The 15406-nt window shown below is 44.5% G+C and overlaps 1 protein-coding gene and 2 non-coding genes across 3 annotated transcripts in view; all 3 read left to right on the top strand.

Annotated features, from left to right (window-relative positions):
* Positions 1-15406, top strand: part of LOC144486124 (histone H2AX-like) — a 216899-nt gene that overhangs the window by 114827 nt on the left and 86666 nt on the right. The gene's annotated exons all lie outside the window — the stretch shown is intronic.
* Positions 3278-3359, top strand: trnas-gcu (transfer RNA serine (anticodon GCU)). The gene has a single exon. It is a non-coding gene; the product is annotated as a tRNA-Ser (tRNA).
* trnar-ucg (transfer RNA arginine (anticodon UCG)) lies at positions 9594-9685 on the top strand. Its single transcript is given in 2 exon segments — positions 9594-9630; positions 9650-9685. It is a non-coding gene; the product is annotated as a tRNA-Arg (tRNA).

Consider the following 15406-nt stretch of genomic DNA (forward strand, 5'->3'; position numbering starts at 1 on the left):
GTCTCTTTGCGTTCTTCCCACCAAAATGAATCACTTAATTCTTCATCCGCCACATGTCCTCCCATTCCACTAAGCTGTCTGTGTCCTTTCTGTAGCTCTTTTCAGAACCAAAGGACGTCCCAAATCATTTCACTGATAATAAAGGATTTTTGAAATATAGTCATTGTCCAATTGCTGAACTTTTGAACTGTCTGTTCGATACGTCAGAAATTCCCATATGGGGATGGGGAATAAGTGCACCAGGTGTGTCTCTGTGCCGCAACGGATAGTGTGTTGGATTCCTCGTCATTGTCTGGCGAGACAATCAAAGGTAAACTTTGAAGAAATCAGCTGTTCATAAACTGGTTAGTTAGATGTTGGTTATAGTTGCGATGACCGAGTTGTTCAGGCGTTTGATTTAAAATCTAATGTGGTTCACCGCGCAGGTTCAAGCCCCCAGGGTTTCGAGAGTGGATGAAACTGTTCATTTTCTTTAATCACCTCCAGAGGGCTGATCACTGACTGGAAAACTGATCGCCATTCCTATTGGATTTTGTGAAGATATCGACGAAATATTGAGTGAACAGATGGAAAAGAAGACGATAACAATGTCTGTTTGACTTCTGTATTTTGGGAGCCGATCGTGGCTCTGCGAGGAGAAAGGGGTGAGGTCAGAGGTGCGGGAGACGAATAGGGCACGGTTGAGCGCCTAACCAAACACCGAGGGTCGGGGTGGAGGCACCTTGGTTTCAGGAAGTTGGAGTCCATGTCAGGAGCGCCGATTTGGAAAGAGGCATCAGGGGAACAGTTCCGACTGAGGTGAACAAACTAGGAGAATGGGGATGGCGTCCTTACAGGGAGCGGGGTATGAGGATCTGTACTCGGCGTGTGAGTCGGTGGGGCTTTAGTTACTGGTGGTCAGTCTATCTAGGATTGGAGGCAGACAGGTCAAGGAAGGGTAGGGGAAGTGTCGGATTTGGACCATGCGAAAATGCGAGGGTAGAAAATGGAAGCAAAATCGCTATTTTTTCCAGGCGCAGATGAGAGCAGGAAGCAGCACCGATACAGTCATCGACGTAACGGAAAAAGAGTTGGGGGGTGGGAAGAGGGGGTGGCGGGGTGGGGGGGGGGGGGGGGGGGGGCGGTGGCTGAACAGGACTGGTACAAGAAATATTCCACATACTCCACAAAAATCACTCAATTTCAGGCGCGTAACCGGAGCCTAACGGTGCCTTTTGTGATGCTATCTGAAGATTACAGTTTCCAACCCAGTCACTTTGTACAGAAATCTGGTGGAACCTCCTCAAAACTGAGCCTGTGAACTGAAATCCACTATTTCTTTCAGAAATTGCAGGGAGCTTTCTCAGAATTACTTCCCTTGTAACTTTGTCCATTTAATTCTCACTTATCTTAGAATCTTTGATCCGAACAATTCCACAATATCTGTTTGATGTGGATAAATTATTGATGTTCCCAACTCGAACAAAATGCTTTGTTATCAATCGGCCAATGGGAATTCTGTGGATGGAATTCTAATGTCCTCAAGAAGAGGTTTAATAATGAGCTGAATGAACTGTTTTTGTTCACAGGGATGAAAGGTTATGTCACTGGGCTGGCAATCCAGAGGTCCGGACTAATATTTGGGGACACGGAGTAAATCCCACCACGGCAGCTTGCAAAATTCAAATTCACGGATTTAATACATAGAAACATGGATAGAAAACAGAAACAGGAGTTGGCCATTCGGCCCAAATAAAGCTGGAATTGAATGCAAGCTTCAGAAATGGCGGCCTTGAAATTTCCGTCGATTGTTTTCCAGAGACAACATCACAGAACAACAGAGAACATGTCACACAACAGGACACGCTTTTACAGAACCGAGAAAACTTCTGCTCAAGATGGATCATATTTACACAACCGGGAACACATTTACACAACAGGGAACACATTTACACAACAGGGAAGAATTTGACACAACCACAGTGAAGATCTGTCAACGACAGAGTCACAGTTCCACAACAGAGAGTTACACAGCACAGAACACAGTTAAACAGCAGGAAATAGATTTCAAAACAGGGCCTGGCTTTGTGTAACAGAAAACAGCTTTTCATAAATACTCATGTTTTCCATCTCAGTATCTTGCTGGTTTGTTCGGCACCTTTTCTGTCTGTCATTGTGTGTGTATCCTGATAGTCTCTTACTGCTTTTCTGTGTGTCTTTCTCTATCTGTTACACTCGAGGTGATGTCACGTGTTATTGTCCAGCCAGGGTGTGCTTCCCACCACGGAGGTTGTTGTTTTAAATCAATAGTTGTCGGACTGCCGCGCAACAGTCATAGGCAGGAAGCGATTATGTTCCGGAGCAGAGTGTCGCAGCGGAAGCGGCCCGTAACCCAGAGGTGGATGGATCGAAACCACCCTTTGCTATCGTGTTTTCACTCGCATCAAAAAGGCATATTCGTCTGCTGTCCAAGAGCAAATCTGGATTTTCTCGGCAGCAAATTTGCTTCGTCATGTTGATTTGTGTTACCGTGGGTGATCATGATGTGGAGATGCCGGCGTTGGACTGGGGTAAACACAGTAAGAAGTTTAACAACACCAGGTTAAAGTCCAACAGGTTTATTTGGTAGCAAAAGCTTTTGCTACCAAATAAACCTGTTGGACTTTAACCTGGTGTTGTTAAACTTCTTACCGTGGGTGGCACAGCGCATTTGTCCCAGGTTTAGTTCAGTTGGCTGTGCAGCAGATTCAGCCAACAGCTCCCGATCATTTCCCGTATCGGTTGAGATTATTGATACAGGCCCCGCCTTCTCAGCCTTGCTCCCCGCCTGAGAGATGTGAATCCTCCGGTTAAATCACCAGAACTCAGCTCTCCCCTGAGATGTCCGCTGAATCATCTCGGACCGTGGACGTTGCTTTAAATTTACAAACAGCAAAAATATGACCTGCTCGTGGAAACCGGAGGTATCCCTAAAATATCATTTCATCATAATTTTGAAATGTATCATTTCGCGAACATTTGCAAACAATCAACTTTCCCCGGATGCAGAATCCAAAGACCAACTGCAGAAATCCTCCAGGAGCCTGACGTGAATTAAACACGCAACCTTCTGACCTGGAGGGACCTGAGAAATTAACTGTCTCCCTCTTTACTTTCTTTGGATTTACATCGAATGGAAGAGTTACAACGAACCGAGATTAATGAGAGAGCAGGAACACAACATTGTCCTGCGGGAGAAATGTCCTCTTGTTGCGGGTGTTAAGAGCACAAGAGCTGGTTTGGGGGAGTGTAGACGCATGACGAGGTGGCCGAGTGGTTAAGGCGATGGACTGCTAATCCATTGTGCTCTGCACGCGTGGGTTCGAATCCCATCTTCGTCGCAGGTGCATTTTCTCCGTCTTCGTATTAACCCACTGATTGAGGGTGAACTGATGACTGATGTTGAGGTTTCCGAACAAACGTGAAGTTTCGACCGAGTTCTGCAGGTATTTGGGGTGAATAATCCAGCACCATTCCATATTCCTCATCCAAATGAGAAACTCGAGCTGGCAATCGATTCAAATCAGGACACCAGCTTTGGGCAGGAGTTTGCCACCAGGAGAACATGTGGTTTCAGAAGCTCCAAAACAGACTCCAGCTTCATTTGAGGCACCAGTTGCGGATTTTATCTTTCCAGAATCGGACGTTCCGCCATGAAAATTAGTGCCGGGTTAGGTGGAATGGTCATGTTCAATTGCCCCTTACTGTCACGAGCATTAGCATGTTAAATATGTGGGGTTATGGGATTGCTGATGGCGCCGGCTCGATCAGCTGGCCTCCTTCTGGACTGTAGGGATTCTATGAAGTTCAGGGCGACAGTTTCACTTCTTTGGGAATTTCTCCAACTGTTCTCGGATAAGATTAAAACTTCTAACCAGTCAATGCCTGTTTGAGGACTGGCAAGGAATAGGGCTGACATTGAATAGGTTCATATTGAATTAGTTACAGCAAATTGATTCTTTAAGAGGTGTTGGTGCAATGCTTTCAGAGAGACTGTCATAGTTCCTTTTTTTGTTCAGTCATTTTGTTAATCTACTTGGAGCGGGTGCAGTTTGTCAACATCTGTGCCTCTTGCTTGGCCACCTCTGTGGGCAGCAGCAGCTCCAAGAGTCAAGTGGGCGATGGTGGTGACTGTGTGAGCATTCGATCAAGGTTCCTGGCCATCACATTGGTGACTTATTTAATTAGCTATCGCAGGTCAGAACAGTACAGAACAGGACACCTGAAATGAAATTCATTCAAGATTCTCATTATTCATGAGTTATTAATGGAAATATTTCTTCGATTTGCTTCCTGTGTAAACTTTGTTGCAATGAAAGAATAGGCTTCAAAGCTATTCAATGAGTTCTCAGTCAGAAACAACAGTGAAAAGGGGGGTTAAACTGTGCAGAAAAACGCGACAGCCAAGATCAGTTTACAAATTGTGTTATGGACACACCTTCGTGAGCAACGAAAGTAATTCCGTAATTATAACTCATGAAAATAACAACCTATTTAACAGATGGTGGTGCAGTGGTGAGCATGGCGGTCTTCGAAGCAGTTCGCCCGGATTCCGTTCCCGGCCATCGCACTGGTCATTTATTTAGGTCCTTATCTACGGCCTCTTGCGTTTCAAATCACGTGGTCAAAAACAGTTCAAACGCAGCATTTGCCGGAAATGAAACAAAAAGGACGTCCCGTTTAAATATTATTTATTCGGACGGAAAATACCGCTTCAAATTCTCTCTGCAGAAAAAAAATATTGAAACAGAGGAAGAAGTCTCTGTGTTAATGAATGAGTTCTCAGTCAGAGACAAAGATATAAAGTAACGGGAACCGAACACAGTTGACCTCCCTGACTGTGATCTCAATAATCCCGATGAAGTCAATATGAACGTTACTGAGGTCGTTGCATCGACTGGCCAATAAACAGCTCCGATGGCAGGGTGGTTCAGGCGTTCGACTTGGAATCTAAATTTGCTTTGATTGGAGACTTTTTTAACCGAAAGAACAGGCCTCAAAACTATTCAATGAGTTCCCAGGCAGGTACAATATTAAAAAGTAGGCTTAAACTGTCCAAAAAACAAGAGTGAACAATTTCAGTTTACAAAATGTGCGTCAGGACCACCTGGTGTCTGTGGAAATCGGCAATTAAGGCACTTCCGTAATTATAACAAATGTAAATAACCATCGCTCAAACGTAGCGAGCGATGGTGGTATAGTGGTGAGCATAGCTGCCTTCCAAGCAGTTGACCCGGGTTCGATTCCCGGTAATTGGTAATGTAATTATGACTTTATTTTGTGGACAAAATAAAATTCGAACGCGGCCATTGCCGATAAATACGCTTCCCGTTCTAATTTTATTTATTTCGGACCGAGAATTCGGTTTCAATTTCTTTATCTTGCAAACAATGTTGAAATAGAAGAATAATTGAACAAATGAATTCTCAGTCAAACATAAGGACACCAAATAAAAATAGAGGAACACATGTCAGCTCACACACTGCTCACTGCACAATCCTGGTGCTTGATGAAGTTAACATGAACATCGCTGAGGTGATTACATCATTTTAAGAGACAAGCAGCTGCGTTGGCCGAGTGGTTAAGGCGTTGGACTCAAAACCATCGTTTCCTCGCGAAGGTTCAAACTCTGTGCGCAATGAGCGAGATTGGAAATGTTTAATTGGCTTCTCCAGGGCAGCCCATGATATTGAATTCTAATTTACTGTGGGCTCTTTCTATAAAGACCGGGAACTGTGCTGGCATCGACAATATGGGCCGAATGGCTTCTGTGCTATAACTTCCATGAGAAAAATCATGACTTGAGAAGAAAGAAAAAGAGCAGCACAAGGACAAAACAAGGACTTATTTCAGAGAAAGATTCTTGTGTCATGACACACAGGACATAAGAAATACACTTCATCAGAATACATTGAATGAATGAGAATTTCAAAATGCTGCTTAGATGATGAAATATCATGTTCATTCAAAACATGCTACAAGCTGGACATTACTGGGCGTTCGGTATTCCTGCTTAAAACAGTTTGGGAATGGAACGAACATGTGGAACATAAGACCATAAGACCATAAGACATAGGAGCGGAAGTAAGGCCATTCGGCCCATCGAGTCCACTCCACCATTCAATCATGGTTGATTTCAACTCCATTTACCCGCTCTCTCCCCATAGCCCTTAATTCCTCGAGAAATCAAGAATTTATCAATTTCTGTCTTGAAGACGCTCAACGTCTCGGCCTCCACAGCCCTCTGTGGCAATGAATTCCACAGACCCACCACTCTCTGGCTGAAGAAATTTCTCCTCATCTCTGTTCTAAAGTGACTCCCTTTTATTCTAAGGCTGTGCCCCCGCGTCCTAGTCTCCCCTGTTAATGGAAACAACTTCCCTACGTCCATCCTATCTAAGCCGTTCATTATCTTGTAAGTTTCTATCAGATCTCCCCTCAACCTCCTAAACTCCAATGAATATAATCCCACGATCCTCAGACGTTCATCGTATGTCAGGCCTACCATTCCTGGGATCATCCGTGTGAATCTCCGCTGGACCCGCTCCAGTGCCAGTATGTCCTTCCTGAGGTGTGGGGCCCAAAATTGCTCACAGTACTCCAAATGGGGCCTAACCAGTGCTTTATAAAGCCTCAGAAGTACATCCCTGCTTTTGTATTCCAAGCCTCTTGAGATAAATGACAACATTACATTTGCTTTCTTAATTACGGACTCAACCTGCAAGTTTACCTTTAGAGAATCCTGGACTAGGACTCCCAAGTCCCTTTGCACTTTAGCATTATGAATTTTGTCACCGTTTAGAAAATAGTCCATGCCTCTATTCTTTTTTCCAAAGTGTACGACCTCGCACTTGCCCACGTTGAATTTCATCAGCCACTTCTTGGACCACTCTCCTAAACTGTCTAAATCTTTCTGCAGCCTCCCCACCTCCTCAATACTACCTGCCCCTCCACCTATCTTTGTATCATCGGCAAACTTGGCCAGAATGCTACCAGTCCCGTCATCTAGATCGTTAATATATAAAGAGAACAGCTGTGGCCCCAACACTGAACCCTGCGGGACACCACTTGTCACCGGTTGCCATTCTGAGAAAGAACCTTTTATCCCAACTCTCTGCCTTCTGTCTGACAGCCAATCGTCAATCCATGTTAGTACCTTGCCTCGAATACCATGGGCCCTTATTTTACTCAGCAGTCTCCCGTGAGGAAGAATAATCATATTGGAACGTTAGTAAAAGAGGATTGTCGACAATCATAAGACATCAGGAAATTTCATGTTAGAATTAATTTCAAAATGTCGATGGATTAAGTGGTCACTCAGCCCAGGACTCCAAACACAAGCGAAAAAGTGATGGAATATATTCAGATATTAGAGAATTCTGCAACCAAACCGATGTTGCTTTAAAATCTCCCAATATTTTCTGACAGATCCAACCGAGCTGGGCAGCTCATTGAGAAAGCAGCTGTTGCCATGTTTACGCATCAGATGTATTTCTGGCAGAAAATGATATCCGAGAGTGTGTGTGAGAGTCAGAACTGGGTCCGAAATGAAACCAGTGGTGGCGGCACAGAGCAACTGAAAGGAAGAGAGCGGATGGTGCAGAGACAAGCTGTTGTCAGCTCCCGGATCCTCCAGCTGTGTTTCTCTCTCCTCACAAACTCTCCCACTGCAATTAAAATTAGACTATCTAGATTCTCAGACTGACTTATTTCTGTTACTGAAATCCGAACGTTTCCTGTCGTGAAAATTCCATCTGAATTCAAGGCAGCAATTCCCACTTCAACCCGTTTCTTTGCTGCATTGATCGCGCTTTTGTCGACTGAAACCTTAAAATCGACCCAAACTTTCCCTTAAATTCTCTCTTCAGGTCTGAGCAGCGCGATCCAATGACAGGAGAATCTTGTGATTTGACACAAGAAGGACTGGGAAATCAGCCGCTGAGAGCGGACACACAAACACAGTAACATTAGTCTAACCCAGCCGCCCCTTTAGCACACTCTCGCTGACACAGTGTTCACCTCTGCACATTGACAGGTCAAACTGTGTCTCAGATTGACAGCTCCGAGGACAGGCTTTCCTCTCCTCTCGCTCTGTGCTGTGGATTCGGGGAGAATAATTGGAGTTTCCCAGCTCAGTAACTATTAAAGCCTCTGAGGCTGGCGATGCTCACAGTGTCTGTTCCCCAGATTCGGGGGGCTGCAGCCAATCAGAGTTGTGCCTGGTTTAACCCAGAACTGGTTGAAATTATGATCTTGTTCACAAGCTGAATTCTATTTGTTCAGATGAAGATACAGATGGTTTGCACTCAGTCATTAACCAACAAGATCCCCCCTTCATATACAGTTAACGAATGGGAGTGGAGGGATAGACATAGACAGAGTGAGTTAGGGCGATGATACACAGACGGCCAGACAATGTCTCAGTGGCTGAAATCCTTGTAAATTCCGGCTTTATCCAGAAAGATTCTCTTGGAGATTCTCACTGATATTGTAACAGAGACACATTATTAATCCCACACTCAGGGACAGTGCTGCATTTTGACAGAAGGGATGGGGAGAGGCAATAGAAACTGAATGGCCCAGTTCTGAGCAGTGTGCAGGCTCAGAGTGACCAGAGGTTCAGAGAGATCTTGAAGGAGAGAGGCGAATTTGAGAGAGTTGTCAGGAAGGCGGATTGGATGCTTGGCTTCGGAAATGGAAGCCATGATGTGGAAATGCCGTCTTTGGACTGGGGTAAACACAGTAAGAAGTAAGCCACCAAATAAATCTGTTGGACTTTAGCCTGGTGTTGTGAGACTTCTTACTTCATAAATGGAGGCATTGAGTATAAAAAATGGGAAGTTATGCTCAATCTTTATAAAGCTCTGCTTAACTACAGCTGTTTTAGGATTGCACCCAGACCCGGTAACCACACTTTAGAAAGTGTGTGAAGGTCCTTAGGAGATTTACTGCTTTGGATCCAGCGATGATGGATTTTAGCGAAAAAGTTTGGCTGGATAATTCGGATTTTCTCTCTTTGCAGTTGACGGGATTGAGTGGTGATGTAAGAGACGTGTAAAAGAGCATAACCCATTGAACACAGGCCAAGTTGCTGGATTAGCTGCGAGCAGAAGGATTCAGGGACAGGCAGTGAAGATTTAAGACAGGATGTATAGGAGGCATCGGATCCCAACAGCGCGGAAGGAAGCCACTCGGCCCAGACATTCTGCGCCGACTCTCCGACGGAGAATCCCTCCCTGCAACCACAAGTAATTACCCTACTAATCCCCCCGACAAGAAGGGTCAATTCAGCCTGGCCAATCCACCTAATCTGCAACATCGTTGGGGATGGGAGTAAACCGGAACACCCGAAGGAAACCCACGCACCTGGGGAGAACGTGCAAACTCCACACAGACAGGCATCCAAGAATGTAAGTAATGAAATTCAGTTTTCTGCCGGTTACAAACGCTGGGGATTCCCCTTCAATTTGTGGCATCTGGGAATCAGCGAAGCATCCAAAAATAGGACTGACAATAAATATAACCACGGTAGGTATTCACATGGTACTGACATTCTGTGCAGCATTGTATCTGTTGACCGCGTGGCCTAATGGATAAGGCGTCTGACTTCGGCAATCGTAGTGATGATGCTATCAGAAAATTGCAGGTTCGAGCCCTGTCGCGGTCGTTTTATGCAGAAATCTGGTCGAAGTTCCGGAAAAAAACGAAATGTCCTTCTTCAGCTGAAAGCTCTGCATTTTCTTGCAAACGTTGCCGGGCGTTATCTGAGAATGCACTTCCTTGTTGTTTTCTTCACTCAATTTTCTAATCTCATTATTTTATTCTCCTCCCAAGAAATCAATCTTACCTTTGAGATCTTAATAAATCATTGATGCTCCCGAATGGAGCAACAGGCTTTGCAGCAAATGGTTTAATCAAATTCTGTGGAGGGAATTCTCACATCCTCAGGAAGAGGTTTAATAATGAGCTGAATGAACTGTTTCTGTTTACAGGGATGAAAGGTTATGTCACTGGGCTGGTAATCCAGAGGCGTGCACTAATCATTGGGAAGACGGAGTAAATCCCACCACTGGTGAAATTTAATTCATTGATTAAATCAATCTGGAATTGAAAGCTCGTATCAGTGATGGCGGCCTTGAAACTGTCGCCGATTGTTGTAAAACCTCATCTGGTTCACCAGTGCACTTTAGATAAAGAAGTCTGCCCTCCATGTGACTGCAGACCCAGAGCAATGAGGGTGACTCTTACCTGCCCTCTGAAATGGCCAACAAGCCATTCTCAGTTGATGGACAATTAGGGAAAGGCAACAAATGCTGGTCCAGCAGGCGACACCAACAGCCCATAAAAAGTAGAATAATTATGTAGAAAGAGAATGGCCTGGTAACGGATTGAGAAACTGGATGCTTCTTCTCCTGCAATAACAAGGCTGAGGGGGGTCTGATGCTGGGCTGTAAATTAGTGAAAGATTTTGAAAAATTTCATTTCGATACAATAGGCCAGAGAAGGGCAGATAAAAATGTATCTCACTCTCATTGATGGTTGGTGGTTTTAGCACAATGATGTACATGCGACCAGCGTATCAGCGAATCCTAAGAGTGTGAGAGAAATTCCATCAGTAATGCTTCCCCGCCATCCTCCAGATTGAAGCGAGGCAGCATTCATGCTGGTGACTGGGAGGAGTTTGTTACCCATCGTTGAAAATGGCCAAAACATATCCCTCAATCTACAGCACGCTTTTATGAGGCAGAATGGCGGGAGAGACTAAAGTAACAGGGAAGAAAGCTCTGTGGGCCGAGAATGGGCCTGTTCACTCACTTGAAGACCCATGGCAGTAATTCACGGCCCTGACTGGGTGTCATCCTCAAATCAAGAGACAGACAACGATAACAATTGCTTGTTACAAAATAACTAACATAAAAAAGCCACGTCCAACATTAATATTGTTAAAACTTCCTGATAGTCTGAACAATTCTTGTTTATTTATACCTCTCTGGTCTGTGAGCTTCGCTCTTCCTGGGTGTGCTGACATCTCCTGGCCGCAACCCAGAACTTCAACAGAGGGAAGACGTTCACATCAAGTGAGGGTGTTCCAGGAATAGGTCAATACGAAGAATTAATAAAGGGGTGTGATTGGATAGACCTCGTAATTTAATCATTAAATCCACTTTAGAAATCAATATTAAATTATCATTGAGTCGGCAGCATTTGTAATTTGCTATCGTCCAGAGCATTGGCAGTTGGCTCGTTGGTCGAGGGGTATATGATTCTCGGTTAGGGTAATATTAGTATGCCAGTGCTTCCGGGTTTAAAACCTGGACAAGCCCAGCGATCGTTTATTAAATCGGGAGCAGGTTCGAGGTCAGGAGAAATCATTGCAGTGAATATGTCACTGCAGAACACGAGAAGAAACGATCACCAGATTTAAATTTCGTTTGACCATCTAAAGGTACTGAAGGATATGACACGGGAAATTTGCGAAGAGACTGGAAATAATTTTGGGTGGCACAGTGGTTAGCACTCCTGCCTCACAGCGCCAGGGTCCTAGGTTCAATTGCGGCCTCGGTTCACTGTTTGTGTGCAGTTTGCACGCTCTCCCATGTCTGTGTGGCTTCCCTCCCACAGTCCAAAGATGTGCGGGCTAGGTTGATCGGCCATACTAAATGGACCCGAGTGTCAGCGGGATCAGCAGGGTAAATGAGCGTTACTGAACTAGGACCTGGGTGGGATTGTAGTCGGTACACACTCGATGCACCAAATGTCCTCCCTTCTGTACTTTCGGCATTCTACGATTGGAGACGATTTGCACAGCTGCATTTAATGGAAAGCTGGATAAGTGTTGGAAGGAGAATGGAATTCAGATACAAACAGATAATGTTACATGAAATAGTTGGGTGGAGGATCGGGTCGAGCAGTTTAAGAATTCGAAAAAATGGTCCCAATTTCACTTAGGTATCTTATTTATTGAATCACTCCAGATCTACAAAGTGTCTGAGAGACTGGGAGACAATTAGTAATTCCCCAATCACAGGATGAACAAAACACAGGGTGATACAGAATGAATCATTCACTCATATACATCCACAGAGATTGCCAGATAGACAATGAATTCCACACTCAAATCCTGCACCACACACTAAGTGCGACAGAATGGTTATCACACTCATACACACAGAATAGTTAGAGCACAGGAAAAGATCATCCGGCCCTTTGTGTTTGGGAGTTGGCTTTTATATAGAAGCTCAATTATCCCAGCCCACATCATGAAAGCATGACAGCAAAACTTGAAGAAGACACAATATATGTCGTTAAGTAGTTTGTGGAGAGTGCGTAAGGAGCTTGCAGATAGCTACAGACAGGTTTTGTACATGGGCAGAAACCTGGCAACTGGAATATAATGTGCAGTTATTCACTTTGGCAGGAAGATAACAAAATCAGATTATTACTCAAATATAGAACGGCTGCAGATTTCCAAGGTGCAGAGGGATCTCGGTGCTCGAGTGCACGAGTCACAAATAATTAGTATGCATGTTCAGCAAGGAATAAAAAAGGTTAATGGAATATTTGATTTGTTACAAGCATTTAAGCGTGTGAGAAAAGAATGTCATGCTTCAGTTGTACAGGTCATTAGTGAAGTATCTCGAATATTGTCTGAAGTTTTGGTGTCCATATTTAATGAAGGGTGGAAATGTGTTGGAAACGATCCAGAAGAGAATTACCAGTCTGATATCATGAATAGTTCGACAGTGCAGAGAAGATTTACGAGGTTGATCAGAGGAAAGGTTACGCAGACTGGCTGGGCGTCTTTGTACCAGAGATACTCCGAGTGGGAGGTACCTTGTTCAAAGCACCTCAGATCTTGAATGGTCTTCACAAGTTACACGTGGAAGTGATGTCTCTACTTGTGAGTGAATCCAGAACAACAGGCACTTAAAGAAAACTGAGCTTCTTCTTTTCGGATGGCAAAGTCTGTTCTCTCGGAGCATTGAGCGACTTTGCAACTCTGCCTCAGAAGGCGGTGGAAGCGGGGATATTGAATATTTTTAAGCCGGAGGTACATAGATTCTTGTTTGGCAACAGAACCAAAGGTTATCGGGGATAGATAGAAATGTGGAAATCGAAACACAAACAGATCAGCCATGATCTGAGTGAATGGCGGGGCAGGCTTGTGGGGCCGAATGGTCTACTTTTGCTCCTATTTCCTCTGTTGATGTGTATGTCGCCTGGTTGTAAATTGCCCTTGAACAGGATTGCTGAAATGCACCAATACTCACGGTTCACTCGGAGCACCGGAATGAAAGTAAAATATGGAAAAATTAATATCAGACCGTGGGATTCCCAGTGCTGTCAGACTGTATGGTTGCTTCCGGACTTTTGCAGAGATACTTTCTCTGCAATGAGTTCTCGGGAGCTCAGCACTGCTTCGGCTTTCGCTCATTGTCGCCCTCTTCATTGCAAGGAATTATCTTCTAAAAAAAAAGCCTGTCTGGGCTTGTCCGGGATTTGAACCCGGGACCTCTCGCATTTTAATGCTACGCCCAAAGCGAGAATCATACCCCTAGACCAACGAAGCACCCGTTGGAGCCCAACCCAATGAAAACAACTTTTCAATGTATCCCAAAGTTTATCAACCATCTTTTCACAACGCAATTGTTTATCAACCACTTTTTCACAATGCAGCAGAGGTGTCAATGAACAATGTTCTATTTCACTGCCAGTTCTCGTGAAGATCAGAAGCAGTTATATAAATTTTCACTACTCGCCAAGTCAGCCGATGGTTGTGACTCGCCAGTCCCGTGTGTAATGTCATTCTGCCAGTCAGTTCGTATTTTAGGAGAAATTCGAAGTCATCCTGACTTCATGGTTAAGGTGTGAGTGATGTGAATCATGATGTGATTGAATGAGCCTCTGTTTCAGTCTTTCCGCGGTGAGTTTTCATGCTGAGGAGAAACATGTGGGACATGGTCTGGGAATGTTTCACACCGCTCCATTCCTAACATTCCCTGACCTGATGGGATAGAAATTTCCTGTGTTTGCAGCAGCTACATTTGAAACATGTTCCATCTGGCTGGACATCCAGGAGCGATTGTGGGGGGAACCTTCCTCCCCAACCCCTCATGGATAGAAAATCAAATGGAAGGAGACGGTTTACAAGTTTCTGAGAAGTTGACGAAATGTCGAGTGGTTTTGGCGATGGTCTGTTTATCCATTGTATTCTGCACGGGTGGGTGCAAAACCGATTCTCACCATTAATCGACGGAACGATTCGTACATTGTTTCTCTCTATTTGAACACACTTAGCTGTGTTCTTCCACACTTTCTGTGAACTGATATGATTTGAATCAATGTCGCTGAGAGAAACTCCAATTCCGACATTGAACATTTGGTTGAATACTCAGGGTTTAAGACAGAGGATCATGTTTCCCTATGAATCTGCTGTGTTTTCTTCATTATCTATTCCTCTATCAAGGTCTGCAAAGACAGCGAGTCTGCTTTGAGCGGAACATATATTGATTGGCTCAGCTCCTTGCATGTCACCGGATCGTTGGTCTCGTGGTATGATTCTCGGTTTGGGGGATTCATAGAAGACTGGAGCAGCAGGAGACCATTTGGCCCTTCAAGCCTACTCCACCGTTCATTCCGATCATGGCTGATTGTCCAACTAAAGAGCCCAATCCTGCTTTTTACCCATAACCTTTGATCCCTTTCGCCTCAAGTGCTATATCTCGCCGCCTCTTGAATACATTCAATATTTTGGCATCAACTACTACCTGTGGTAATGAATTCCAGTCGCCGGAATTTGGCGACGAGGAGATTTTGACAGTAACTTCATTGCAGTGTGAATGTAAGTCTACTCTGACAAATAAATAAAATTATCTTATCTACAACCACTTTCACTGCTGCCTCACAGGGCCAGTCACCCGGTTTCAATTCTGTCCGTGATTCACTGTCTGTGTGGAGTTTCCAAGCCGGTTCCAACAACATCGCGCATATCGACACAGACATCAAGTTTCTACAAAGATGCAAGAAAGCAGCAATTTCCACATGTGTGGAGTTCGCACATTTTTTCAGTGCCCTCATGGGTTTCCTCAAAGATGTGCAGCTTTGGTGAATTGGCCATGCTAAATTGTCCTATAATGTCCCAGCATGTTTGGGTTAGGGGGAATATCGGGGTAATTACCTGGGGATAGAGTGGGATGCTCTGTCAGAGAGCCGGTACAGTCTCAATCGACTGCATGCTTCCTTCTGAAGTGCGATGATCCTATGCCTCCTATACTTTTTTAAATCTTCAGTGTTCCCAAAACTTTCTGCTCGCAGTTACTGCAACGATTTCCGCCTGAGTACTTTAGTTCAATATTAGGCACTAGGATTCTGTGTGAGAACCTCTCTG

This window comes from Mustelus asterias, unplaced genomic scaffold, assembly GCF_964213995.1.
Source record: "Mustelus asterias unplaced genomic scaffold, sMusAst1.hap1.1 HAP1_SCAFFOLD_290, whole genome shotgun sequence".
Lineage (NCBI taxonomy): Eukaryota > Metazoa > Chordata > Chondrichthyes > Carcharhiniformes > Triakidae > Mustelus > Mustelus asterias.